The 26,934-nt window shown below is 40.1% G+C and overlaps 1 long non-coding RNA gene across 2 annotated transcripts in view; it reads left to right on the top strand.

Moving 5' to 3' along the window:
* LOC133228495 (uncharacterized) overlaps positions 1 to 26,934 on the top strand; it is a 138,058-nt gene that overhangs the window by 85,983 nt on the left and 25,141 nt on the right. For both annotated transcript variants that reach the window (XR_009730224.1, XR_009730225.1), the window contains exons 2-3: positions 2,614 to 2,815; positions 3,076 to 3,171. This is a non-coding gene — a long non-coding RNA (uncharacterized LOC133228495). The remainder of the gene's footprint in view (positions 1 to 2,613; positions 2,816 to 3,075; positions 3,172 to 26,934) is intronic.

The raw sequence follows: 26,934 nt of genomic DNA, 5'->3' as shown, positions 1-26,934 counted from the left end.
ACCTAGATAGCATATTAAAAAGCAGAGACATTACTTTGTCAACAAAGGTCCATCTAGTCAAGGCTATGGTTTTTCCAGTGGTCATGTACGGATGTGAGAGTTGGACTATAAAGAAATCTGAGTGCCGAAGAATTGATGCTTTTGAACTGTGGTGTTGGAGAAGACTCTTGAGAGTCCCTTGGACTGCAAGGAGATCCAACCAGTCTATCCTAAAGGAGATAAGTCCTGGGTGTTCATTGGAAGGACTGATGCTGAGGCTGAAAGTCCAATACTTTGGTCACCTGATGTGAAGAGCTGACTCATTTGAAAAGACCCTGATGCTGGGAAAGATTGAGGGCAGGAGAAGAAGAGGACAACAGAGGATGAGATGGTTGGATGGCATCACTGACTCAATGGACGTAGGTTTGGGTGGACTCCGGAAGTGGGTGATGGACAGGGAGGCATGGCGTGCTGTGGTTCATGGGGTCACAAAGAGTCAGACACGACTGAGCGACTGAACTGAACTGAACTGGAGTCAAATGATGCTCCCCAGGGGCAGGTAGTCCCATAGAGTCACCTGGTGAATCAAGTTTGGGTGTGGCATGTTAATACTTGTTAATACTATATAGTTGCTGATATACTGTTAGGTAATCCTCTGGCGCAGGTATTTTTGGTTTATTGTTCTGTTTTCAGAACCTCTGACAATGCCTGGCACACAATTGTTGTTCGGTCACCATGTCATGTCCAGCTCTGTGTGATCCTAAGGACTGCAGCATGCTAGGCTTCCCCGTCCTTCACTATTTCCTGGAGTTTGCTAAAAGTCAAGTCCATTAAGTCAGTGATATTATCTAATCAACCCATTCTCTGTCATCCCCTTTTCCTCTTGGCTTCAATCTTTCCTATCACCAGGGTCTTTTCCAATGGGTCAACTGTTTGCCTCAGGTGGCCAAACTGTTGGAACTTCAGCTTCAGCATCAGTCCTTCCAATGAATATTCAGGTTTGATTTCCTTTAGGATTGACTGGTTTAATCTCCTTGCAGTCCAAGGGACTCTCAGGAGTCTTATCCAGCACCACAGTTTGAAAGCACTAGTTCTCTGGTGCTCAGCCTTCCTTATGGTCCAACTCTCACATACATATATGACTACTGGAAAAACCATAGCTTTGACTAGACAGGCCTTTGTTGACAAAGTAACATCTCGGCTTTTTAATACATTGTCTAGTTTTGTCATAGCTTTTCTTCCAAGGAGCAAGTGTCTTTTAATTTCGTGGTTGCAGTCACCATCTGCAGTGATTTTGGAGCCCCCCCAAAATAAAGTCTGTCACTGTTTCCATTGTTTCCCCATATATTTGCCATGAAGTGATTGGACCAAATGCCATGATCTTAGTTTTTTGAATGTTGAGTTTTAAGCCAGGTTTTCCACTCTCTCTTTCACCTTCATCAACAGGCTCATTAGTTCCTCTTCACTTTCTGCCATAACAGTGGTGTCACCTGCATATCTGAGGTTATTGATAGTTCTCCCAACAATCTTGATTCCAGTTTGTCCTTCATCCAGCAGGGCATTTTGCATGATATATTCTGCATATAAATTAAATAAGCAGGATGGGTGACAACATACAGTCTTGACATACTAGTTTCTCAATTTGTACCAGTCTGTTGTTCCATGTCCAGTTCTGTTGCTTCTTGACCTGCATTCAGATTTCTTAGGAGGCAGGTCATGTGGTCTGGTATCCCCATCTGTTTAAGAATTTTGACTGTGATCCACATAGTCAAAGGCTTTAGTATACTCAGTGAAGCAGATGAAGATATACTTCTGGAACTCTCTTGCTTTTTCTATGATTCAGCAGTTGTTGGCAATCTGATCTCTGGTTCTTCTGCCTTTTCTAAAACCAGCTTGAACATCTGGAAGTTCACGGTTCACATACTGCTGAAGCCTGGCTTGGAGAATTTTGAGCATTAGTTTACTAGCGTGTGAGATGAGTGCAGTTGTGCGGTAGTTTGAACATTCCTTGGCATTGCCTTTCTTTGGGATTGGAATGAAAACTGACCTTTTCTAGTCCTGTGGCTCCTCTTGAGATTTCCAAATTTGGTATATTGAGTGCAACACTTTAACAGTATCATCTTTTAAGATTTGAAATAGCTCAACTAAAATCCCATCACCTCCACTAGCTTTGTTCATAGTGATACTTCCTAAGACCCACTTGACTTCACACTCCAGGATGTCTGGCTCTAGGTGAGTGATCACACTATCATGGTTATCTGGGTCATAAAGATCTTTTTTGTACAGTTCTGTATATTCTTGCCACCTCTTTTTAGTATCCGCTGCTTCTGTTAGGTCCATACCGTTTCTGTCCTTTATTGTGCCCATCTTTGTATATATTTAAATTAGATGAAAAAGAGTTACAGTCTACAATGATGGTTTGGCTGAGCCACGTGGCTTGTGGGAATCTGTGTTCCCCGACCAGGGATTGCACTTGGGCCCTGCAGAGCTAACCACTAAGCCACCAAGAAACTCCCAGTAGAGTGTCTTTAATTTTTATAGGTTTCTATACTTTGCTGCAGCCTTTCCAGCACTATAGTGGAGTAGGAATAATTGAATTGAGTTACATGTTTGTGTTATGTGTGTGCTATACAGGAGGAGGGAAGCAGAGAGTGAAGCAGAGATAAGAAAAATACAAGAAAAGTTAGAGATGAAACCACGATTATGAACCTTGGGGATTTCCAGGAGAGTGACTCTGGCATTGCTTCCTGGGTGAAGAGTGGTCACCTGAACACGTGTGCAACCGGAACCTGTGACCGTGACTTTGGGAATAAGGGTCTTTGCCAGTATCATCAAGGTAAGGGTCTCAAGGTGAGGTCGTCCCAGGTTGGAGTGGGCCCTGATGGTGTCCTTATAAGAGTCGGAAAAGGAGAAGTCATGTGGGGGCGGGGGCATGAGAGGAAGGAGGCAGAGGCTGGCATGATGCCTTCACAACCCGAGTGATGCCAGAAATTGTGGGCTGCCATGTGAAGCTGGGAGGGAGGCATGGAGCCGTTGCCCTCAGAGTCGCCAGGAGCAACCCTGCTGACTCCTTAATTTCTGACTTCTGGCCTCTAGAACTGGGAGAGACTAATACTGCTGTGTGAAGCCACCCAGTTTGTGGTGATTTGTTGCAGCAGCCCTAGGAAGCTAATACCACAATGGGATATCAAGGTAAATAAAGCTCATCTTTAGAACTGAGGAAATACCTAAAAATCTTTTAAACATTCTCTTTTCTTACCTTTTTTTTTTTTTTTAAATAGTCCTTCTAATTGTGTTTCTTCTAAATGGATTTACAATTGAGAAAATAAGAAGGTCAACAGAAAGAATTTGAAACCCTGGCAGTGTGACGCTCAGTCTCTTACAGTAAAGGCCCCCTTTCTTTGGCCAGTGCCTGGGTCACTGCCGCAGGCCTTGCCTCTCTCAGAGCCAGCTCATCTATGCAGTGTGCCCACTCCCATCAAGGCCCAGCTTCCACTGCTCCTCTCCACCCAAGAGAGAAAGAGCAAAAACAAGGGGTCCAGTTTGCTGGGGAAGGTCTTCCAAGTGATTGTTGCTGACATCGAAAGCTGAAGCCAAATACAGTACCACGTGTGTCTCCCTGATCAGGGAGAAGCTGTCCTTGGGCTTCGTAACCATCACGTTTCAACGTGTGCGCCTGTAATGGTTCATCTTCTCCATAGAAGGAAGGCTTTTCAACAGAGATGTCCAGAAGTTAAAAGAGGAATACACTACTTTTTCTCTTTATAGGTAGTTAAAACCCCAATTTAAAGCCATTTCCAAATATGCACTGAATATATAAAATATCAAATAATCACAGACTAAGTGCCACAGTCTTGAGGTTTTATTCCTGGCAGGAAGATACATAAATTAGATCAGTGTGGGCCTTGGAGTCTTCTCTTGAGAAACCTGTGCATTCCGTTCCTGTCACAATGGCTAGAAAAGGCATTTTATATTCTCCATCCCACACAAAGCCTTGGGCTTAGAAATGCTAGAGTTTTCATCTACTTCAACCGGTGTGGACTCTGAAGGGCAGGGAGGGGATATTATTTTTCATTTCAACCATTCAAAAGAATGAGCTTTCCAGAAGAACTTTTGTTCCTATAATAAACCTAACTAGACCTATTTATTCACTTTAAAAAAAAAAAAAAAGGAGATGGAGAGAACTCGGAAAAGCCAAGAATCTGTCAGCTCCATAATAGTGGTTGACCAAGCTCTGGCTTGAACACTTGTAAGACTGCAGCAGGGCTGGAGGCCTTGGAGAGTGGGGACCGGTCTTAGAAGGAATCAGCTCCAAGGCCGAGAGATCTGCTTGTGTGCTCTGTAGTCAGGGGTGAGCTAGGCCTGAATTTAATTCATCGGTTAGGATATTTTACAAAAAAAGGCTCTCCCCGCAGCATGGGGAAGATGCAGTGATCTCACAAGGAGAATGCCCTTAAGGGAGGGAGTGGGTTGATCAATGTTACAGGCATGTTCCTGAAATCTGAGTGTGAGTTAACTTTCGAAAGTGAGCTAGGTTCCCCCTCTCAAGATTTATTGACATGTAATTGACATAGAATATTGTGTATGTTAAGGTGTACAATATGATGATCTGGCATATATATGTATATATTATGGAATGATTGCCACAATGAAGTCAGTTAACACATCCGTCACCTCATATAGTAGTTAGGGATCTTGTGTGTGTGTTTGTGTACGGGCATGGTGAGAATATTTAAGATTTATTGTCTTAACACTTTCAGATCTCAAGTGTGCATGCTTAGTCACTTCAGCCATGTCCAACTCTTTGCGACCCTATGGACTGTAGCCCACCAGGATCCTCTGTCCGTGGGATTCTCCAGGCAGGAATACTGGAGTGGGTTGCCGTGCTCTCCTCCAGGGGATCTTCCCCACCCAGGGAACAAACACACATCTCTTACATCTCCTGCATTGATAGGCAGGTTCTTCACCACTGAGCCACCAGGGAAACCCTTCAGATCTAAACTATAGTATTATTAACTATAGTCCAAGTGCTGTGCATTACATCCTGAGAACTTATTCATCTTCTAACTGGAAGCTGGTACTCTTTGATCAACCTGTCTCCAGTCCCCGGAAACCACTATTCTGTTTCTATGAATTCAGCCTTTTTTAGATTCCACATATAAGTAAGAACATACAGTTTTTTGTCTTTCTCTTATATCACTCAGTGTAATGTCCTTAAGTGGAGAAGGAAATGGCAACTCACTCCAGTATTGTTGCCTGGGAGATCCCATGGACGAGGCGCTTGGTGGGCTATAGTCCTTGGAGTCGCAGGAGTCGGACACAACCTAGCAACTAAACTACCAGCACCACCAATGCCCTTAAGGACCATCCATGTTGTCACAAATGGTAGGGTATCCTTTTTTTAATGCTGAATACTATTCTATTGGAAAATTGAACTAGGTTTAAAATGAATTTGGCTTCCCTTGTGGCTCAGCTGGTAAAGAATTTGCCTGCAATGTGGGAGACCTGGGTTTCATCCTTGGATTGGGAAGATCCCCTGGAAGAGGGAAAGGCTACCCACTCCAGTAGTCTGGCCTGGAGAATTCCATAGACTGTACTGAGCGACTTTCACTTTCACTTTAAAATGGATTGGCGAACTTGACTTTTTTAAATGTTATTTATTTATGTATTTGGCTGTGCTGGGTCTTAGTTGTGGCTTGTGGGACCTTTGATCTTCATTGCCAAGTGCAGGACTGTTAGTTGCAGCGTGTGAACGAACTTGTAGTTGCGGCATGTGGGAACACTGGCCCTTGGTTAAATATCGTGAGGTTTCTGGTACTCACCAAGGGAAAGACAGCTCAGGAATGCACATTGAGATGCTAATGGTTCTACAAAGGATTGCAGACCTTCATTCAAACATGCAGATGAACACCCTCTTTCCTCTGGCCCAGACTGGCATCTGACTTGTCCTGAGGAAAGGATTGTCCTGGCCTGTAACGAGTCTCATAAATTCTCAAGGCTTGTTGCTTTCAATTATAAGAAACATCTTTCTCATTCTGACCCTTCTGTATAAATAGACACTTTCTTCCAAAGCCAAACGGTGGAATGTTAGAGCCTGAGATGCCTGTCATTGCTCTTCACTTCCTGCTTGATTCTACAGAGGAGAGAGTGGAGGCTCAGAGGGGAAGAGCCTGACTTAGGTGGCAAAGCCAGCAGCAGTATCAGGAGGAGCCAGGCCAGTCTCTGGAAAGATCACCAATCACTCTTAACTAAAACAGAGGGGCAGTGTTGCCTTGTGAATCTATTTGCATGTGACTTACATTATTTGTAGGTTCCACTGAATCAGTAAATCCAAGAGACAGCTAACCAGGAATTAGAGCTAGTAGGAACTGACGGGTCGACAGTGCAGTCCCAGGACAGACCAGCTGCTCTTGGCTGACACTCCAGACCTAGCTACATAACTGACGTGGCACTTTGGCTTGTCACCACTGTGAGGAAGTCTTTCCACAGAGTGGCTGGCCGGGAATTGTCACTCTTGTCATCAAAACAGAGCGTAGAGATTTTTGTTAGGTAAACTCAGCCTGTTTATAGTACCCTCCAGCATATATAAAAGTCAGTAGTTGGTTACGAGCTTGTGACAAATACTTAAAGTCAGGAGTAGGCTGTTTATACAGTTGGCATTGAATGCAGATTGCATTTTCACATGTAATGTTCTCTCAAAGCTAAGAACATTTTGATTACTGCATAGTTGATAGGATGACAACCTTTAATTTTTAAAATTATTCCTATCATAAGCTTTTTGTCTCTTGACTGTGATATAGGCTGAGAATTTGTTACATGTTGATACGCTAAAGGAAATATAGCTGAGGTGCAAGGGAAGAAAGGTGTAAGTCAAGAAAACAATTGTGATCTGAATTTTATCTTGTTCAGAGCTTGAGCAAACATTCATAAGGAGGGTAGAGGCTTTTAGATGATAGATGTTATTGAAGGTGGCTTTTAAAAGTTTGACCTTGATTCTTAAATGCTTCTCACCTCTGTTTCCTTAATGTCTCCTTAAATTTCTATACATCCACGAGCATCCTCTGACTTCTCCCCTCCTTTCTTCCTTTCTTTAGTCCTCCAAAATGTCCTTTCACAGTCTCTAGGTTGGACTTCAGGGCAGGGCCACAGGCTTCCATGGCTCCCAGGCTTGAGGTACTGTAGCATCCCTCCTGCTGCCTGCACGAGCTTTCCCCTTTCCCACGTGGCCCAGGAGACAGAGGGCACATGGTGAAACTGTGGGGACGGGTCCTGAATCCTATCCTGGGCCTACGGGGGGTTCAATAGACCACCGGGAGGGGCCCTGGCGGGCACCAGTGGGCTGAACGAGCTCGGGGTGGACCGTTATTCTGTGTGCTTCTGGGAAGGTCACTCAGATTCTCTGGCCATGTTTTTCTTCATCTGTAAGTGACATGCTTGGACTATGTAACCTTTAATTCCTTTCTGGTTCCAGTGTTCATGATTATTCAGGAGACTCAGTTTGATTCAAGGCATATCCAATTCCATTTAATAAGACTCATGTTATGATGAGATTCCTCTCTACATCCTCAAAAGAATATAAAAAGAGATATTTGTTTTGGATGACAATAATTGAATGTGACTGCCTTTGGTGTAACTCCAGCATCAGGGGGCTTATTAAGCGTTTTGGAGGAGCAGAATGAGCTGAGATCTCAATCTGACTTTTCCTTTTAAATTGGACCTGATTTGTTCTTCTTTCGCTTATATACCCTGAAAGTATCAGATGGCAATGGAGGACAGTCAAAATTCCATGCAAATCAGTTTCTCCATGGCAGGTGGAGTGGCAGGATTCTCCAGTCAGGAGTCTGTCACTATGGTAACTGGCGGAGGCCCCTGCCCCAAATGTCCCCCTGTTCATCCATTGTGAGGAGCTGCAATCAGCCCTGCTCTCTACGGTCTAGTGAGCACATTCACATAGATAAAACTTGTTGCACAGAACAGCCAAATCTATGGTTAAATGCTAGTGACTGGAGAGAAAAGACAAAATGTAAATGAGAGCCCTCATTTATGAAATGTTGAAATTTAAAAGAAATCAATGCCCTCCAGTTATCTGATTTGTATAAACATTCAAACCAGAGCCTGGTGTGGGGACCCACTGGTGAGATGTATCAAACATAATCTGTGAGGATGTATTAAGTATAATGGTTTAAAGTAATCCATTTGCAAAATTTCATATGAGAAAATAAAACAGATTCAAGATTATCCCTTTAATGCTTATTTCTCTGTCACTGATGCTGGTGTTTTCAAAAGTCAAGGAACAAAAGGGTTACATGATGACTAGGATGCAGGGAACCATGTGGGAATGGCCACTCTGGGAATGGCCATGAGACTGGGGCTTGCATATGAACTTAACTGACCCGGCAGGAAAAGGAGTTGAAAATCTGTTGAACTAAAAGACTATAGACTGAGCAATCCGCAGAGACTTGCCAAGGACTAAAATTTATAAATACATAATTATTTTCTCACTGGGATCATTACACACACACACACACACACACACACACACACACACACATTTGTTTCTTATGTAATGGAAATTGAACTTTCATTGCAAAGAAAGTGAGCATGTTCAGATAAATATAAAAGTAAGCCATATTCCCAAGTACAATAACAGTAATCCACCTCAAAGAGTTCTTGTGATGATCAAGTAAGTAAATATAGAAATAAATCAGTTACAACAGTGCCTGGCCCAGAGCAAGCAAGCACTTACATAAGTGTTAGCTAGCATCATGACCATATACCTTGATATATAGTCATCTGATTTCCCCTCCCAACTATTCCTCCCTAGTACTTCCTAGCTCCATAAGTGACATTATCATTTTTTTTAAAAGTTATTCAGACCCAAAGTTTCACTTTTCTGTTTACCTCACGCTGTGAATTCTGGATCAACCCTGGAAATTCTATCTTTAATATGGATCCAGAATTTAACTACTTCTCACCAACTCCATTAGTACCACACTCATTCAAGCCATGAGCCTCTCCTGCAATGGCCTTTGAACTGGTCTTTCTGCCTCCACTTCTGTGCCCCTGTAGACTGTTACACTGTAGCCAGAGTCCTGCCCCAGCCCAAACCCTCCATTGATTTCCAAAAGACCCTGGCCTTGCTAGCCCACTGACCTTACCTCCCAGTTGTTCCCAGTCACGGCTCCTTCTTGCTGAGCCTTGAACGTTCCCACCATTCTTTTCCGCCAGCATCTGAACTTGGTGTCACCTGGAGAGAGTCTTGCAGTCTGTCCCTCTTCCTGTAGATTTCTGTCCAAATGTCATCTCCTCAGAGAACCCTACCATAATGAGGCTATTTAAAATGGTCCCCTCCACCACACTCTAATTATTTACCCTAATTTTAATTTTTGTTCACAGCAATTATCCATCTCTGACATTATATTTAATATTTGTTTCTTTCTCTGTGCCTTTTTACATTGTAAACTGTATAAGAGTGGGAACTTGGCAAGTTTTGTTCATGGCTATCTACTCAGTGCCTGGAACGGTGTCAGGAATGGTAAGAATGCAGAAGTGCTTCCTACATATTTGATGAATAGATGAGTGAATGAACAGTCTCTTTATCCATATGTATGTTATAAACTTTATTACACTGTGTATTGTGTCGTGGCCCGCTTTAATATCCCGTACTGCATCCTGTGCATTTTCTCTGCCAGTAAATAGACCTTGACTACTCCATTCTTATTGGTAGCACAGTAGATCTTTGTGTGGGGTATGGATGTACAATAATTAATTGAAACAACATAGTATTAGTGGACCTTCAGCCTGATTTCAAAATTTTCCTATTATAAAGACCTCTGACATGAACATCTTTCAGATCAGATCAGATCAGTCGCTCAGTCGTGTCCGACTCTTTGCGACCCCATGAATCACAGCACACCAGGCCTCCCTGTCCATCACCAACTCCCAGAGTTCACTCAGACTCACGTCCATCGAGTCAGTGATGCCATCCAGCCATCTCATCCTCTCTTGTCCCCTTCTCTTGCCCCCAATCCCTCCCAGCATCAGAGTCTTTTCCAATGAGTCAACTCTTCGCATGAGGTGGCTAAAGTACTGCAGTTTCAGCTTTAGCATCATTCCTTCCAAAGAAATCCAGGGCTGATCTCCTTCAGAATGGACTGGTTGGATCTCCTTGCAATCCAAGGGACTCTCAAGAGTCTTCTCCAACACCACAGTTCAAAAGCATCAATTCTTTAGGAACAGTCTTAACGATAACCACAGGATAAGCTGTTGGAAATGACTTTGATGTAAGGTGTGCTCATTTGTACTATGTATTACAGTACATGGCTTTCCTGATAGCTCAGTTGGTAAATAATCTGTCTGCAATGCAGGAGACCCCAGTTCAATTTCTGGGTTGGGAAGATCTGCTGGAGAAAGGATAGGCTACCCACTCTAGTAGTCTTGGGCTTCCCTTGTGGCTCAGTTGGTGAAGAATCTGCCTGCAATGTGGGAGACCTGGGTTTGATCCTTGGGTTGGGACAATCCCCTGGAAAAGGGAAAGGCTACCCACTCCAGTATTCTGACCTGGAGAATTCCATGGACTCTATAGTCCATGGGGTCGCAAAGAGTAGGGCACGACTGAGCGACTTTCACTTTCACTTTAAAATGGATTGGTGAACTTGACTTTCTTTTTAAAATTTTATTTATTTATTTATTTGGCCATGCTGAGTCTTAGTTGTGGCTTGTGGGATCTTTGATCTTCATTGCCAAGTGCAGGACCGTTAGTTGCAGCGCGTGAACGAACTTCTAGTTGCGGCATGTGGGAACACTGGAACTTGGACATGACTGAGTGACTTTCACTTTCATTATAGTACATAGCGCCAGACCATCTTTCAGAGTAATTGTGCTGATTTTGATTCCACCATCAGCACTGGGGCAATCTTTATCATAAGCCTTGTGTTTGATATAGAAGGATTCTAGAGATAGAGGAGCCAGGGTTGTAGTTACTGAACTTGAAAAAAAAAGTAATCTGGACTCACAGCATTTGAAATGCTTTGGTAGAGTTAAGTATGAGGAATGTGATGGAGACTGTTTTGAGTTGAAGCATAAATACACTTTGGGCTTGTTGAATTGCAGAGCAGGGACAGACCTTTAAGCCAAGTAGCACGATAACAATGCTTCTCCCAGCCATCGGGCAAAACACCGTCCAACAAATCAAGTCATAAAACCTACATTTCTGCCCTCTCGTAGGATGCTTACATCAATGTGCATTTAGGTAAGGAGGGACGAGCGCTCTCCTAGGAGATATTACAGGTTTTCAGGGGTCTCAGGGGCAAAGATGGTTGGACCACATTCTTGAAGACAAGGATAGGCAGTTGGGTCCTGCCTACGTGCTTTTGCATATGATGTTCTGGCCCCACTATGTAACAGTTACCGTTCTGCTGTTAAAACGAGAGATGCCTACTAATAGGTTTCTGCGGTGCTCGTTTCCACGTCCTGGGCTGTCAAACTCCAGGACGTCCAGCTTCACTGCTGGCGAATTCTCTCATTCCGTGCCTTCCAAAGGCTGCTGCCCTGGGTGGGGTGCGAAGCAGGAGACATGCATTAGCTCCGGACCCCCTGCCTCCTGGACCTGCAGCGTGGAAACCCCACTCTGCGTGACTCAGTGTGAGGGGCTGAGCTGGGGGCATTGCCATTCCCCCTTGGGTCATCTGATTTTTATCTCCCAGATTTCACAGTTTGTTAATGACATTTTCAAAAGTTCTGTGGGTTCCAAAATTGTTTCCACAATTTCATTTTTTTTTTTGCATGAGAGGTTTAAATTTGCTATTTTTTGAGACCAAATGGTTATTGTCCTATAATTTAAAGTGTTTGACATTTCAGTGTGAAAGCCTGGCCCCTCAGTCTGTAAGCTGACTCTTTGGGCCACTTTGGTTGGCTCTCTCTTGTTTTGTTGGAGGGCCCACCTGAAGAAGCTGTATCTGCATGATTCTTCACAGGTCAAGTGCATGGCAGGTAGAGGGAGGAGGGATTTGGTGGCTTGTTCTGCTGAAAATTCTCTTGGGCTGATAAACCAGATGAGAACTCTTTAGGGCTTTGCCTGCTTCTTTGAGCAAGTCCTGTGTGCCAGGCATAGGGTGCTTGGTCCTGGGGCTCCCAGCAGGATTAAAACACAATCTCCATGTGCTCCAGTGGTGCAGAGTAGGCTGTTGTATTGGAGGCTAGCACCATATTGTAGCTCTGCCACTTACTATTTGTAGGACTTGCTTAAGCCCCTTGATCTGCCAAGCCTCAGTTTTCCTATCTGTAAAATGGCTTCAAGTGTATCACAAGTTGGAAAATCCATCCACAGACTGCCTGGGGCTTATGCTAAAACATATAAACAATATCTGTAGTTAAATGCTTCATCCTTTAGGGACTTGTCTCTCACCTAGAAAATCACTACCTTTATTCCTAAAAGTTGTGGTGAGGACCAGTTGCAATGATCTCTGAAAATTGTCCACCAAGGGAAGGAAGAAAGGAACTCTTTATTCCCTTCCTTTCAAAGCCTTTCTATTACTCAGAGGCTTGATCTGGCCCAGAGAGGTCAAGGAGATATTTTGTTGGAATCTGATGCCCACCCCTCCTCCCGTTTTATGTTTTAACTTTATATTAATTCTTGACACATTAAATCTGGGGGTTTCCATTAGAATTTTGATTTGCTGTTTCTTTCTTTAAATATATTTGCCAAAAGTAATATACATATATTACTTTTATTACCATAATTAAAAAAAAATAGTAATATAAGACTTAAATAAAGTAGCAGTCCCCTGCCTGGTCATTCCCTCATGCTCCCCAGAGGCATCTGCTTTCATTTCTTGGCATTTTGCTCCATCTTTCTAAATAATAGAACAATACTGCTACTTCACATTATAATGATTGACTTTTCTTATGAAAAATGGAAGTTGAACTCTCTTACACACACGTACTCTAAGATTCATACTCTCAGTGCAGTTAAGCCATAATTACTTGTTAAATTAGTACCCAGTGTAAATGCATTTTTAGGATAGTATAAATACTGCTCATAGCTATGATTACATGTTCTTTTTGTACAGCTTTTTGTTTTTCCTGGAGTTCAAATTGTCTTAAAAAAATCTGGTTGGTGTTACCTTCTTACACTAATTAGTTTGCGTATTTCTTCAGAAGAACATGTCTTTAGGAATTGGCACTTTTTTTTTTTTTTAATCTCTTGGAGACATTGTTTCTGGATTAATTAATTTCCTCCTCCAACCCAAAGTTGAGGACTTTCAAAGCCTCCTATATACACTGACTTAGGTATTTCCATTATTGTTATTCAAAGAATTCTTTTCGTGTCTCTTCCTGAGATTATACTCCTCATTTCCTGGGCATCTTGCATTCTTTTTTATCTCTGTTTACTTTCTTGTTTTTATGGAACACATCTTCCAGTTACTTTCTACATAAGGTACATAGGAAGTAAATTTTTTGAGGCCTTGAGTATCAGAAAACTTTTATTGTACAATTACATAAATTATAGTTCAGTGGCCTATAAAATCCTAGATTGAAGATATTTTTAGATTTTGAAATACTGATAATATTACTCCAGAATCTTCTAAATTTCAAGGTGTTTTTAGAAAATCTAATGCTTTGCTGATTCTTGGCCTCTGATATATGACCTATTTTTTCTCTCTGGGATTTATTAAGCTATTTTTCTTTATTTCCAATATTCAGACATTTCACAGTGGTTTGCCTTGGTATGGTCTGTTTTTTATTTATTGTCCTGAGCACTCAGTGGACCCTTTCAGTTCTGAAATTCATGGCCTTTAGTTCTGGGAAAGTTTCCAATATTATCTGATTCTTTTAACTTCTGTTTACTTGGTGTTCTTTCTGGAACTTCTATTAGTCAGAGATCAGACTTTCTGAATTGATCTTCTATTCTAAAAATTCTTTTTTCTTCTGTTTCCCCATTTGTTATCATTTTTTGTTCTACTTCTATGAAGACTTCCTCAAATTTACCTTCTTTTTAAAATTTATCTTGCATGTATTCATGAGAGCGCTTTCCTGTTCTCTGAAAGTTTCTCTTTTTTTTAAATAACATCCTATTATTGTTACTGCTATTCAAGTAGGCAATGTTTTCTTTTATCTCTGAAGATTTTACATTAAAGTTTAAGTTTCCTTCTGCCCCAGTCTGGTCTTTGTTTCATCTTTTTCGTTTATTAATTTTGGTCTCTGTATTTAATGCATCTGATGGTCACTGACTAACTATGCTGACATAGAGGGAAGTAAGTTTCAAACTGAGGTGTGACTAGCATATTTGACATCTGAATCAGGTCAATTCATTTTGGGATGGAACAGAGATAGATGCATTTTTCCATCTAATTTATTTAATGGAAATTCTCCTTAGTTAAACAACTTTGCTTATTATTTTAATGTAAATGTAGATTTGGCATTTTAGAGAACAGAATGTAAAATTTAAATTAATTTTTTGATACGAACAAAATTTCAAAAACATCTTAAAATTCAAACTGTGACACTCCTTACCCTGCCTCTGTATCCCAAAGGGAATATATTTGCTCTACTGTTAGGGGTACATTAATAGATGAGTTTGAGAAGCTGTCATGAGGCAAGGCAATTTGGATAAATGCCTTGGGAATTGGTTCCTTAGTAGAGAAGGAATCCATGATATCCTCCAGCAGGTCAGAAAAATCCATCTTCTTGTTTACCAACCAGAAACAGTCATGCTTTGCAAAACACATGTTTTCCACCAAGCATCACATGAAACCTGGGGTCACAATATGAAATGATCAGAGTAATAAAAGGATGGAAATGGCCTTCCCGCTAAATTCCTATGATCACTGGTTTAAATGAATCCCAAACCCAGTTTGTAGCTACACAGTTAAGAGCTTGCTCAACTGTGGGCACTCTGTAAAAATTTATTTGCTTTTTTTGTCCTATAAGTCTGGACCCTAAGGAAACATTTTTGTTTCATTTTGTTTGCTTCTTTTAATTGATAATAACCAGTGTTGTCAAGGACCCAGGGACACTGGAACTCAAACAACTACTGTTGGAATCTTTATTGGATGTAATTCTTGATTGCGAACAACATAATTCACTCTGACTACTTCACATAAAAAAAAAAAGAAAAGAAAAAAAGAGGAATTTACTACAAGATATTAAGTATCTCACAAATTCCCTCTCTAGGACAATGTGAAATGCTTATGAAATGCAAAGGGGAAGAAACAAGGAAACATTTATCAATCTGCTCCTATTCTCCATAGTCAAGGTTTATCCATAGGGCATTAACTACCTCGCACTGGGAGACTGCACATGAATGAAGAAAGAGTGGGCTCCTGTGGGTTCCAAGAAAATCTCTGGGTAGGGGATATCAAGAAGAAAGAATAGGTCTGTGCCAACTTAATTTTAGAGGAAGATTTGGGGACTGGAAGTCGAAAGTAAAGTATGTAGGGAGAAGCTTTGAAGAAGTTGGGAATTTGACTAATATTGAGAAGAAAAATAATAGAGACTTTTAAGAAACACTGTTGTAATAAATTGGTTCTCTTTGACATCTTTTAAGATATTCACAAAAAGATGGGAATTGCTTTTAATTACTTGTATTTGTTGGGCTGTGTTTACCTGAATGCTGTAACTTGCAAAGACTGAACGACCTGAGGCCCTAGTCTATGAAACAGTTGGTAAAGTACAAAGTTGTCTTCAGTTCATGAGAAACGGGTTCTTCAGTCAGAATACCATGGCCGTGTTCAACTTCAGTGGATTTCTACTGTGAACTTTCTAATGGCTCTCAATCAACTGAATTGCATTACAAGCAGGATAGCTTAAAAAGGTCTCTGGAGATTTGACTACATCATTTGGGTATGAGCTAAAAGCCAATTTAATGAGCCTTTAAACAACTGGATGCTTGTTCTAGTTTTTCTTTCACTTTCTGACAACTCAGGAAACATCCATGGGACTTTTGAACTCTGAGAAAAATCACATACACACTTACATGAACATTTAGCAGAAAAATTTGGAGAATTTAAAACTCACCTAGTGGTGTTTGGAAGCCTAGAGCTAAAGAGCTAAATTTTCTCTTTACCACCAAGAGTATCATTTCACAGAACTTTCTGGGAAGAAACACGTGGACTCAGTGATTCAAGGGGCTGGAATCTCCCTTTCTCTTGAGGGGGCTCAAGTGTATGTTCACACATAACAACAAGGGGATCTCCAGGGACTCAGGCTAGTTTGTGGTATCAGGAAGATATACAAGTTCAGAGCAGAAAGTCTGGAATGATCATGAAGAAATCGAAGGTCATACAGGTAATAAGCTAAGCCAAGAAGCATCAGACCAAAGAGGAATGATTGGACAGATCTGAAAGGTCAAAACAGAATATCTGAACCTTGATAGTTTGTATGTTTTGAGGATGTAGTATTGATCAGGAGATATGATTCTAAGTTAGAAATTTTGGATTAACACGTTATTTGCCACTTATTAACTATACGACCTTGGACAAATCACTTACCTCTCTATTAGCCTCACACTTTCATTGCATATGAGAACAGCAAGGTTTATTTTTATTGTAAGGATTAATATATGGGAAATGCCTGGTATAGTTCTGAAAAGGTGCTCAAAAATTAAACGATTATTCCCAGGTGGTGCTAGTAGTAAAGAGCCCACCTGCCAATGCATAAGGCATAAGAGATGCAGGTTTGGTCCCTGGGTTGAGAAGATACCCTGGAGGAGAGCAGGCAACACACTCTAGTACGTTGGAGAATCCCATGGACAGAAGAGCCTAGTGGGCTAATGTCCAGAGGCTCACAAAGAATCAGACATGACTGAAGCAACTTAACACATTTCTAAGACTGAAGTTCTTCCACAGTGAGAAACCTAGTTCCTGCCTCTACTACTCCTACCCTAACTCAATTCTGCTTCAGCGATAGATTAAAGATACTGTCCCTTCCCCTGACCTCCTACCTCCACAGTCTTCACATACCTCAGATCCTACTCTGCTAAACTCCAATAAAACATTTAGAGGTCAGTAAAAAAAAAAAACCTCAACATTCAGAAAACTAAGATCATGGCATCTGGTCCCATCACTTCATGGCAAATAGATGGGTAAACAGTGGAAACAGTGTCAGGCTTTATTTTTTGGGCTCCAAAATCACTGCAGATGGTGACTGCAGCCATGAAATTAAAAGACGCTTGCTCCTTGGAAGGAAAGTTATGACCAACCTAGATAGCATATTCAAAAGCAGAGACATTACTTTGTCAACAAAGGTCCGTCTGGTCAAGGCTATGGTTTTTCCAGTGGTCATGTATGGATGTGAGAGTTGGACTGTGAAGAAAGCTGAGCGCCGAAGAATTTATGCTTTTGAACTGTGGTGCTGGAGAAGACTCTTGAGAGTCCCTTGGACTGCAAGGAGATCCAACCAGTCCATCCTAAAGGAGATGAGTCCTGGGTGTTCATTGGAAGGACTGATGCTGAGGCTGAAACTCCAATACTTTGGCCACCTCATGCAAAGAGTTGACTCATTGGAAAAGACTCTGATGCTGGGAGGGATTGGGGGCAGGAGGAGAAGGGGACGACAGAGGATGAGATGGCTGGATGGCATCACTGACTCGATGGAGATGAGTTTGGGTAAACTCTGGGAGTTGGTGATGGACAGGGACGCCTGGTGTGCTGTGATTCATGGGGTCATAAAGAGTAGGACACGACTGAGCAACTGAACTAAACTGAACTGAAAGATATCAGTATAGGTATAGCTGAGCTTTAATGTCCTTACTGACCTTGAGACTATGAGAGTGACCAGGACAGGGAATAACCTGATACACCTTATGAGGCACAATTGAAAGGACCATAGGAATTTATCTTGGGGAAGAAATAATAAAATCAAGGAAAGTTTGATAAACTATGAATTATTTGGTTCAATTTGGATCTATTCTAGGGAAATAGTGGTGTCTCCTTGGTGGCCACTTGTGAAGGATCTGAAGGGGAATCTTCAAGCTGAGACAGGGTAAAGGACTTTCATGGCCTCCTGACTCTGAGGGTCAGTGGCTTTAGGATGCACAAACTGCCCTTGTGGTGTGCATGGCATCGGCGAAGAGGCCACGTTGTGATGGAGTGGTTCCTGCACTTTCCAGCCTGCAGGTCTGGGCCATGCCATAGATTTGGCTCTTGGCATGTAGGGTTAGCACCTCAGAATCCTTGTTGTGATCATTCTGTCAGAGCTCTCTCCATCCATTTCCTTTCTATTCTTCTCTTTCACCAGCTGGCAATTACACGCCACAGAAAGTGTACACAGAAGGGGCTTGTTTTGGTTACCATGTGGCTGGGTGGGAGGGAGCTCTGGCTGGTGGCTGATTCTCTGGGGTGACTGGGCATGGGTTATGGGAATGGAGGGTGAAGTCCCTCATCAGTTCCCAGAGTGCTGCCTCATTCACACCCTGGAGCCTGTGAATAGTGTTTAAATCAACGGTCAAAGTGGAGAGAGCAGCTTAGTCCTCATTACTCCCCAGGACTAACTGACCTCTTCTCAAAAGGTGCATTCTTGATTTGGTGAGACTCTTCCTCATCCGGAAAGGCCAGTGAAGCAAAAAGATCTAATGTGAAAGGGTGGGGGTGAGGGGTCAAGGGTGACATTGACGGGAGAGAAAGGTGCAGACCATTCACTAAATCATTTCCACCAGAATAGATGAGAACAAAGGCATCACCGTCCTGAGAGCATTTGTTAAGGACTCAAACAGATCAAGCGCTGTACAGAGTCTGGTGACCTTTTCCTGCCCTGGAGCCGCTCAGTTTTGTCATTTTGATGAATCTCTAAGTTGTGTTCACTGAGTATCTCTGATAGCAAGTAAGTGATTTAACATAAAGGGTCCTTTGAGAGAAATGCATAGAAGTGGAGTCAAGCTCAATGCCACCCCCAAGCATGGCATCTATTTTTAATTGTTCCCCTCATCCAGCTTAGTTATTAAGAAATAAATATGAAAGAAAGAAAGAGAAAGAGAAGAAAAGATAGAAAATGAAATTAAACAGCAAGAAACAACAAAAATGAAGTTTGATTCCTTTTTGAATCTTCTATTGGTGATATAAAGTTCAGGCATTCACGCTACAAGAGCCAAAACATGTATTCAGTGTGTGGGAATCGAACTTTAAAGAAGCCACTTTGAATAGTCAATTTGATGCTTCCCATAGAGAATATAAATATAAAAGTACAGAGCACCAGAAGAACATCTGTTTCCAAAAAAACAATAATATTGCCATCCATTGTCAACTTGGTACTTTTGCCAGTATGATGGTAATAATACCAAAGTGAATCAGAATAGAATTCACTTAAGAAGCATTGAGTTGGTGATGGACAGGGAGGCCTGGCATGCTGCAGTCCAAGGGGTTGCAAAGAGTTGGACATGACTGAGTGACTGAACTGAACTGAAGAAGCATTGAGATTCCATTAGTTTGCAGTCTGATGGAAATTTTACCTACAGGTTGTACAGTAAAGCTTGTATCTCTAAACTTACAACTTTGTTCCCAAGTTTTTTTCTTTTGGTCTTTCCTTAGTGAAAACTTCTGTTCTTAAAACTTTTCAAGAGGCAAAATTAGCATTCTATTGTTGTACTGTCCAATTTGGTAGTCACTAGCCACATGTGGTTTTAAATCTAAACTTTAAAAATTGAAATAAAATTAAAATTTACTTTCTTAGTCACTCCAGTTTCATTTTCAAAAGCTTGGTAGCCACAAAGGACTAATGCCTACCCTAACAATATCACAAATATGGACCTTTTTCATCATAAGAGAAAATCTTGTTGGAAGCACTAATCTATATTTTTCTCCATAGAAATGTGAAACATCAAAGTGTACTTCCTTAGCATGGAGAAAGCATGCTCTCATCTAAATACCCAGACAAAGTGAAAATTTAGTGGTCATCCCGGCACTTTAATTTCAGCTTCTGAGAGTGGTAACTATTGAATCAATATTGTTTCTCCCATGCTCCTTAGATATGATGACGAAGGAACCTAAACAAAAAACACTGGTCAGTCACCGACAGATCTGTTTCTGCCATTGCATAAATGGCATAGTCTTTTTGTCACTCAGAAGAAAAGATCCCCATAACTGTGAGATTTTGTTTTCTTAATTTCTAATGGTTATGCTGAAAATCAACATCCATTTCCCTTCAAATGCAGATTTCTACTGAAGAAACATGACAGTTCTTTCAACTCTAGAACCACAACTAAAAGCCAGATGGAGAAAGAGCAAACAGCTCTTTCCCAGATGTCTGATCACACTGACTCTCCTGGTTTATTGTGAAACTAGCATCACTCTAATGACAAAAACCAGAGAATGACATTATGAGAAAAGTACAGACCAACATCACCCACAAACATAAAAATGGAAATCCTTTAAAAATAATAAATTGAATATAATATATAGAAATGACAATACATCATGACCAAATGGGGTTTCTCTCAGGAATGAAGGTTGGTTTGATGTTTGAAAAGTAATGTAATTCAACAGCCTAGAAAGGAAAAACCATGTGATCATTTTGATTAGATACAGGAAAATTATGTAACAGAATTCAACATTTATTCAGAATAAAAATTCTCAGCAAGCAGGAAATAGAACTTCCTTAACCTGGTAAAGAGTACCTGTGAAAAATCTAAAGATATACATAATATATTATGTGAACATCATATGAATATTTCTCCCTAAGATTGTCAAGGCAAGCATGTCTGCTCTTATTATACCAATTAATCAATGCGCTGTAGGTTCTAGTCAGTTCAATAATGTAAGAAAAGGAAATACAAGGAACTTGTATTGTAAAGGAAGCAATGAACTGCCTATTCTCAGATGACATGGTTGTTTACATATAAAAATCTCAATCTAGAAAAATGTTATTAAATCCAATAAATGAATTTCATTAAGTTGCAGGATACAATCCATTACACTAAAATCAATTGCACCTTTACACATTAGTAATAAATAATTAAGTGTTGGAATAACAAACAGCAATTCTTTATTTCAATTTATAATAGTACCCAAACAACAATAACAATAGCAACTTAAATCATAAAATAATACTTTTAGGAATTAATCTAGCAAAATATGTAAAAAAGATCTAAATAAATGGAGACATATACATGGATTAATAGATTGGATGATTCAGTAGTGTTAAGCTGTCAGTTCTTTACACAAAGAAGTTTGTAGCTACAACATCATCCTAATCAAATCAAAATCTTAGCTAGGTTTTTTCTCTTTTTTTGTAGAAATCAAGAAGTTTGTTCTAAAGTGTACATGGAAAACAAAAAGGATCTGAAGCCAAGATGAATTGGAGGATTCAGAATGCTTGAATTACTATAAAGATACAGTAATCAAAACTGTGGTGTTGGCAAAAATTTGGACATACAGTTTAACAGAACACAACAGAGTCTAGAAATACATTGCAAATATGATCAATTGATTTTTAATAAAAAGACAAAGACAATTCAATGACGAAAAGATAGTCTCTAGCAAATGATACTAGGAAAACTGGGTGAACATGCAAAAAAAAAAAAAAACAAAAAACAAAAACACACAAAACCTAACATTGATCTATATCTTAGATTTTATAAATATTAACTTCAAATGATTCATAGAACTAATATAAAACACAAAACTATAAAACCTCTAAACAAATGTGTAGAAGAAAATCTTTGTGACTTTGAATTAGGCAAAGGTGTTTTTAGATAGAATACGAAAACAGAAACCATAAAAGGCAATTTTGATACATTGGACTTTATAAAAATTTAAAATTTCTGATCATTAAAAGTCACCAGTATGAAAATGGAAAGAAAAGACTTGTAAACCATGTACCTGAAAGAAGACTGATAACAAGAATCTATGAAAAAAAATTCTCAAATCTCAGAAAGAAAACAATCTAATTTTTAAAAATGGGCAAAAGATTTATTTATTTTTTTAAAAATGGGCAAAAGATTTAAACAGACATTTTAATTAAGAAGTGATCTGAAAGGCAAATATGCATATGAAAAGATGCTACATATTACTGTTACATATTACAGTCATGAGTAAAACACAAACTAAAAAACATCATCCCTATCAAAATACTAAAGACATTTTTCACAGAAGCAGAACAAACAACTAAAAATTTTTTTGTATGGAAACACAAATAGCCAAAACAATCTTGAGAAAGAACAACAGAGCTGGAGGAATCATAGTCTTTGACTTCAGATTTTATTGCAAAGCTACAGTAACTAAAACAGTATGGTACTAGCACAAAAACAGACAGAGAAATTAATGGAACAGAAATGAGGGCCTAGAAGTAAATCCACATACTTATGGCTAATTAATGTATGACAAAGGAGATAAGAATATATAATGGAGAAAAAGTCTATTTAATGAGTGGTGCTGGGAAAACTGGACAGCTACATGTAAAAAATGAAATTAGAATGTTTTCTCATACCATATGCAAACATTAATTCCAAATGAATTAAAGACCTAAATGTAGGACGAGAAACCATGAAATTCCTAGAATAAAACCTAGGCAGGACATTGTTGGACATAAATCATAGCAATATTTTTTGGATCTGTCTCCTAAAGCAAAGGAAATAAAAGCAAAAATGAACAAATGGGATCTAATAGACTTAAAACTTTTTGCACTGCAAAGGAAACCATTGACAAAATTAAAAGACAACCTATTGAATGGGAGGAAATATTTGCTCATGATATGACTCATAAGAAGTTAATATCTGAAATATATAAACAGCTCATACAACTCAAAATCAAAACACAAAGCAAAACAAACAGCCAGATTAAAAATGGGCAGAACACCCAAGTAGACATTTTTCCACAGAAGACATACAGAAGGAAAACAGACACATGAAAACATATAATATAGGCCCAATAATCAGAGAAAAGCAAATTAAAAGCAAAAAGAGATGTGACATCCCACCTTTCAGAATGGCTATCACTAAAAAGACCATCAATAACAAATGTTAGCGAGGATGTAGAGAAAAGGGAACCTTCATACGGTATTGGTGGGAATATAAATTGGTGCAGTCTCTGTTGAAAGCAGTATGGTGGTTTCTCAAAAGATTAAAAATGAAATTATCATATGATTCAGTAATTCCATTCCTGGGAATATATCTGAAAAAAAAACACTAATTTGAAAAAATTTATACACCCCAATTTTCATAGCAACATTATTTACAATTGCTGAGATATGGAAGCAACTTAAGTATCTATCAAAAGATGAATGAATAAAAAAGAAGTATATACATATACAATAGAATACTATTCAGCCATGAAAAAGAATAAAAATATGCCATTTCCAACAACATGGATGGACTTGGAGGGTGTTATGTTAAGTAAAATAAGTTAAACTGAGAAAGATAAGTGTGACTTTCATGTGTAATTAAAAAAAAACACGAACTAGGGATATAACAAAAAGGAAACAGACTCACAAATAGAATAAACTACTGGTCAGCAGTGAGGAGAAAGAAGGGGAGAGGGGCGAGAAGGAGGTAGCTAGGGGGTTAAAAGGTGTAAACTAGTACATACAAAATAAATCTAAGTTACATGGACAAATTGTACAACACAGGGAATATAGCCAATAGTTTATAATAACTATAAATGGAGCATAATCATTAAAAATTGTGACTCACTATGTTGTACACCTGCAACTTATAAAATAACATCAATCATATCTCAATTAAAAAAGAAAAAAATATTGGTGTATTATTACACACCTATTGGAATGGCTAAAAAAAAAAAAAAACAACACCCAAAACAGGAAACAAAAAATAATATTAAGGGCTGACAAGGCAGCAGAGTATGAATATACATGAATGCAAAATGTTATCGTTACTTTGAATAAAGGTTGTTAAATTTCTTATGAAGTTAGGCATTCAATTTTACCCAGAAATAAAAATCCTAGGTATTTTCTCAAGAAAAATGAAAGCATAGGTCTTCACATAAACTTGTATGTGAAATGTTTTTATCAGTTTATTCAGTATTGCCAAATCTGGAAGCAACCCGTGTAGAATGTAGAGTATGTGGAATCTAGAAAAACGGGACAGATGAACCTATTTGCCTTTTCAGTACTGTTCATGGAGCTCTCAAGGCAAGAATACTGAAGTGGTTTGCCATTCCTTTCTCCAGTGGGCCACATTTTGTCAGAACTTTCCACCATGATCTGTCCGTCTTGGGTGGCCCTACATGGCATACCTCATAGTTTCATTGAGTTAGACAAGGCTGTGGACCTTCTGATCGGATTGGTTAGTTTTCTGTGACTGTGGTTTTCAGTCTGTCTGCCCTCTGATGGAGAAGGATAAGAGGCTTATGGAAGCTTCTTGATGGGAGAGACTGACTGAGGGGGAAACTGGGTCTTGTTCTGATGGGCAGGGCCATGCTCAGTAAATCTTTAATCCAATTTTTTTGTCAATGGGTGTGGCTGTGCTCCCTCCCTGTTATTTGACCTGAGGCCAAACTATGGTGGAGGTAAATGAAGATAATGGAAAACTCCTTCAAAAGGTCCCATCTCACAGGCTAGCAAAGTAATGCTCAAAATTCTCCAAGCCAGGCTTCAACAGTACATGCACTGTGAACTTCCAGATGTTCAAGCTGGATTTAGAAAAGGCAGAGGAACCAGAGATCAAATTGCCAACATCTGTTGGATCATCAAAAAAAGCAAGAGAGTTCCAGAAACACATCTACTTCTGTTTTATGGACTACACCAAAACCTTTGACTGTGTGGATCATAACAAACTGTGGAAAATTCTTAAAGAGATTGGGAATACCAGACCACCTGACTTGCATCCTGAGACATCTGTATGCAGATCAAGAAGCAGCAGTTAGAACTGGACATGGAACAACAGACTGATTCCAAATTGGGAAAGGAGTATGTCAAGGCTGTATATTGTCACCCTGCTTATTATATGCATCATGAGAAATGCTGGGCTGGATGAAACACAAGCTGGAATCAAGATTGCCCAGAGAAATATCAATAATCTCAGATATGCAGATGACACCACCCTTATGGCAGGAAAAGAAGAACTAAAAAGCCTTTTGATGAAAGTGAAAGAGGAGAGTGAAAAAGTTGGCTTAAAGCTCAACATTCAGAAAACTAAGATCATGGCATCCAGTCCCAACACTTCATGGCAAATAGATAGGGAAACAATGGAAACAGTGACAGACTTTATTTATTATTATTATTATTTTTTTGGCTTCAGAATCACTGCAGATGGTGATTGCAGTCGTGAAATTAAAAGATGCTCCTTGGAAGAAAAGTTATGACCAACCTAGATAGCGTATTAAAAATCAGAGACATTACTTCACCAACAAAGGTACATCTAGTTAAAGCTGTGTTCTTTTCCAGTAGTCATGTATGGATGTGAGAGTTGGACTATAAAGAAAGCTGAGCGCCAAAGAATTGATGCTTTTGTGTGGTGTAGTCTTGGAGAAGACTCTTGAGAGTCCCTTGGACTGCAAAGAGATCCAACCAGTCCATTCTAAAGGAAATCAGTCCTGAATATCCGCTGGAAGGACTGATGCTGAAGCTGAAACTCCAATACTTTGGCCACCTGATGCGATGAACTGACTCACTTGAAAAGATCCTGATATTGGGAAAGATTGAAGGTGGGAGTTGGTGATGACAGGGAGGCCTGGCGTGCTGCGATTCATGGGGTTGCAAACAGTTGGACACGACTGAGCGACTGAACCGCACTGACTGATGTATAAAACAGTTGACTAAGGAGAACCTGCTGTACAGCACAGGGAGCCCTACTCAGTGCTCTGTGGTGACCTAAATGGGAAGGAAATTCAAAAAAGAGAGGATATATGTGTACATATAGCTGATTCACTTTGCAGTACAGTAGAAATTAACAACATTACAGAGCAACTACACTCCAATAAAAATTTTTTAAAAATGCAATGTTTTTTGAATCTCAAAAGTATGGTTAAGTGTAAGGAGAAAGACACAAATAGCTACATACTGTATAATTCCATTTCTATGATTTCTGAGAAAGGACAAATGATAGGATTAGAAATTATCAGTGATTGTTAGGACTGAAGGCTCAAGGGTAATGAAATATTTGATATCTTGATTGTACTGGTGGTTACATGACTGTGTACGTTAGTCAAAATTCAGAACTGTGCACCTAAAAGAAATGAAATTTACAGTATATAAGTAGTACTTTACTGTGCAAACAGAGAGAGAAAACTTTGACCTTGTTCTAGATTTTCTCTCACATTTTAAAATGAATGACACCCCAGTCTCTGAAGGTTTGATCTTGCTTTGTCACCAAGAAAAAGTGGATCTGTGACCAAGGAGAATCTGTGGTTGCTAATACATGGCATGGCTTTGCCAGTCTGGATGGCAAGGCTTTGCCTCTGCCTTGGAATCTTGCTGTGGGTGGGATCTGATTTACTGAAATCACCAGATCTCTTGGCAAGTTTGGGATCCTGTGCACCCATCTGAGAGGGGCCTGGTCTCCACCGGTGGAGGTAACCCTCAGGAGGAGCATCCATGGAAATGCTTAATAAGTGCTATGTCCTGGGCCTTATCTTAATTCTTCCAAGAACACACTGAGACAGCTCCTATGATTTATTTCTGTTTTACATATGAAGAAAGTGAGGTTCAGAGAGGTTGAATAACTTTACCATACAGTTATTAAGTGAGCTGGTGACCTAAACATGGCTTTGTTTGGCTTTAGTTAGGAGGCAACAGGGGCTTCTCAGGTAGTACTAGTGGGAAAGAACCTACTTGCCAATGCAGGAGACATAAGAGATGCGGGTTTGATCCCTGGGTCTGGAAGATCCCCTGGAGGAGGGCATGGCAACCCACTGCAGGATTCTTGCCTGGGGAATCCCTTGGACAGAGGGGCCTGGAAGGCTATAATGCCCAGGGTCACATGGAGCCGGACACGACTCAGCGCACAGGCACCAGGCATCAGGGGTGCTGCCCTTCCCCCACTTCATACCAAGGTAGCACTTTTTACCA

The sequence above is a fragment of the Bos javanicus genome, chromosome 17 (assembly GCF_032452875.1).
Source record: "Bos javanicus breed banteng chromosome 17, ARS-OSU_banteng_1.0, whole genome shotgun sequence".
In the NCBI taxonomy this organism is placed as follows: domain Eukaryota; kingdom Metazoa; phylum Chordata; class Mammalia; order Artiodactyla; family Bovidae; genus Bos; species Bos javanicus.
Note: the sequence above shows the minus strand (reverse complement) of the source record. Positions and strands in the feature narration are given on the sequence as shown.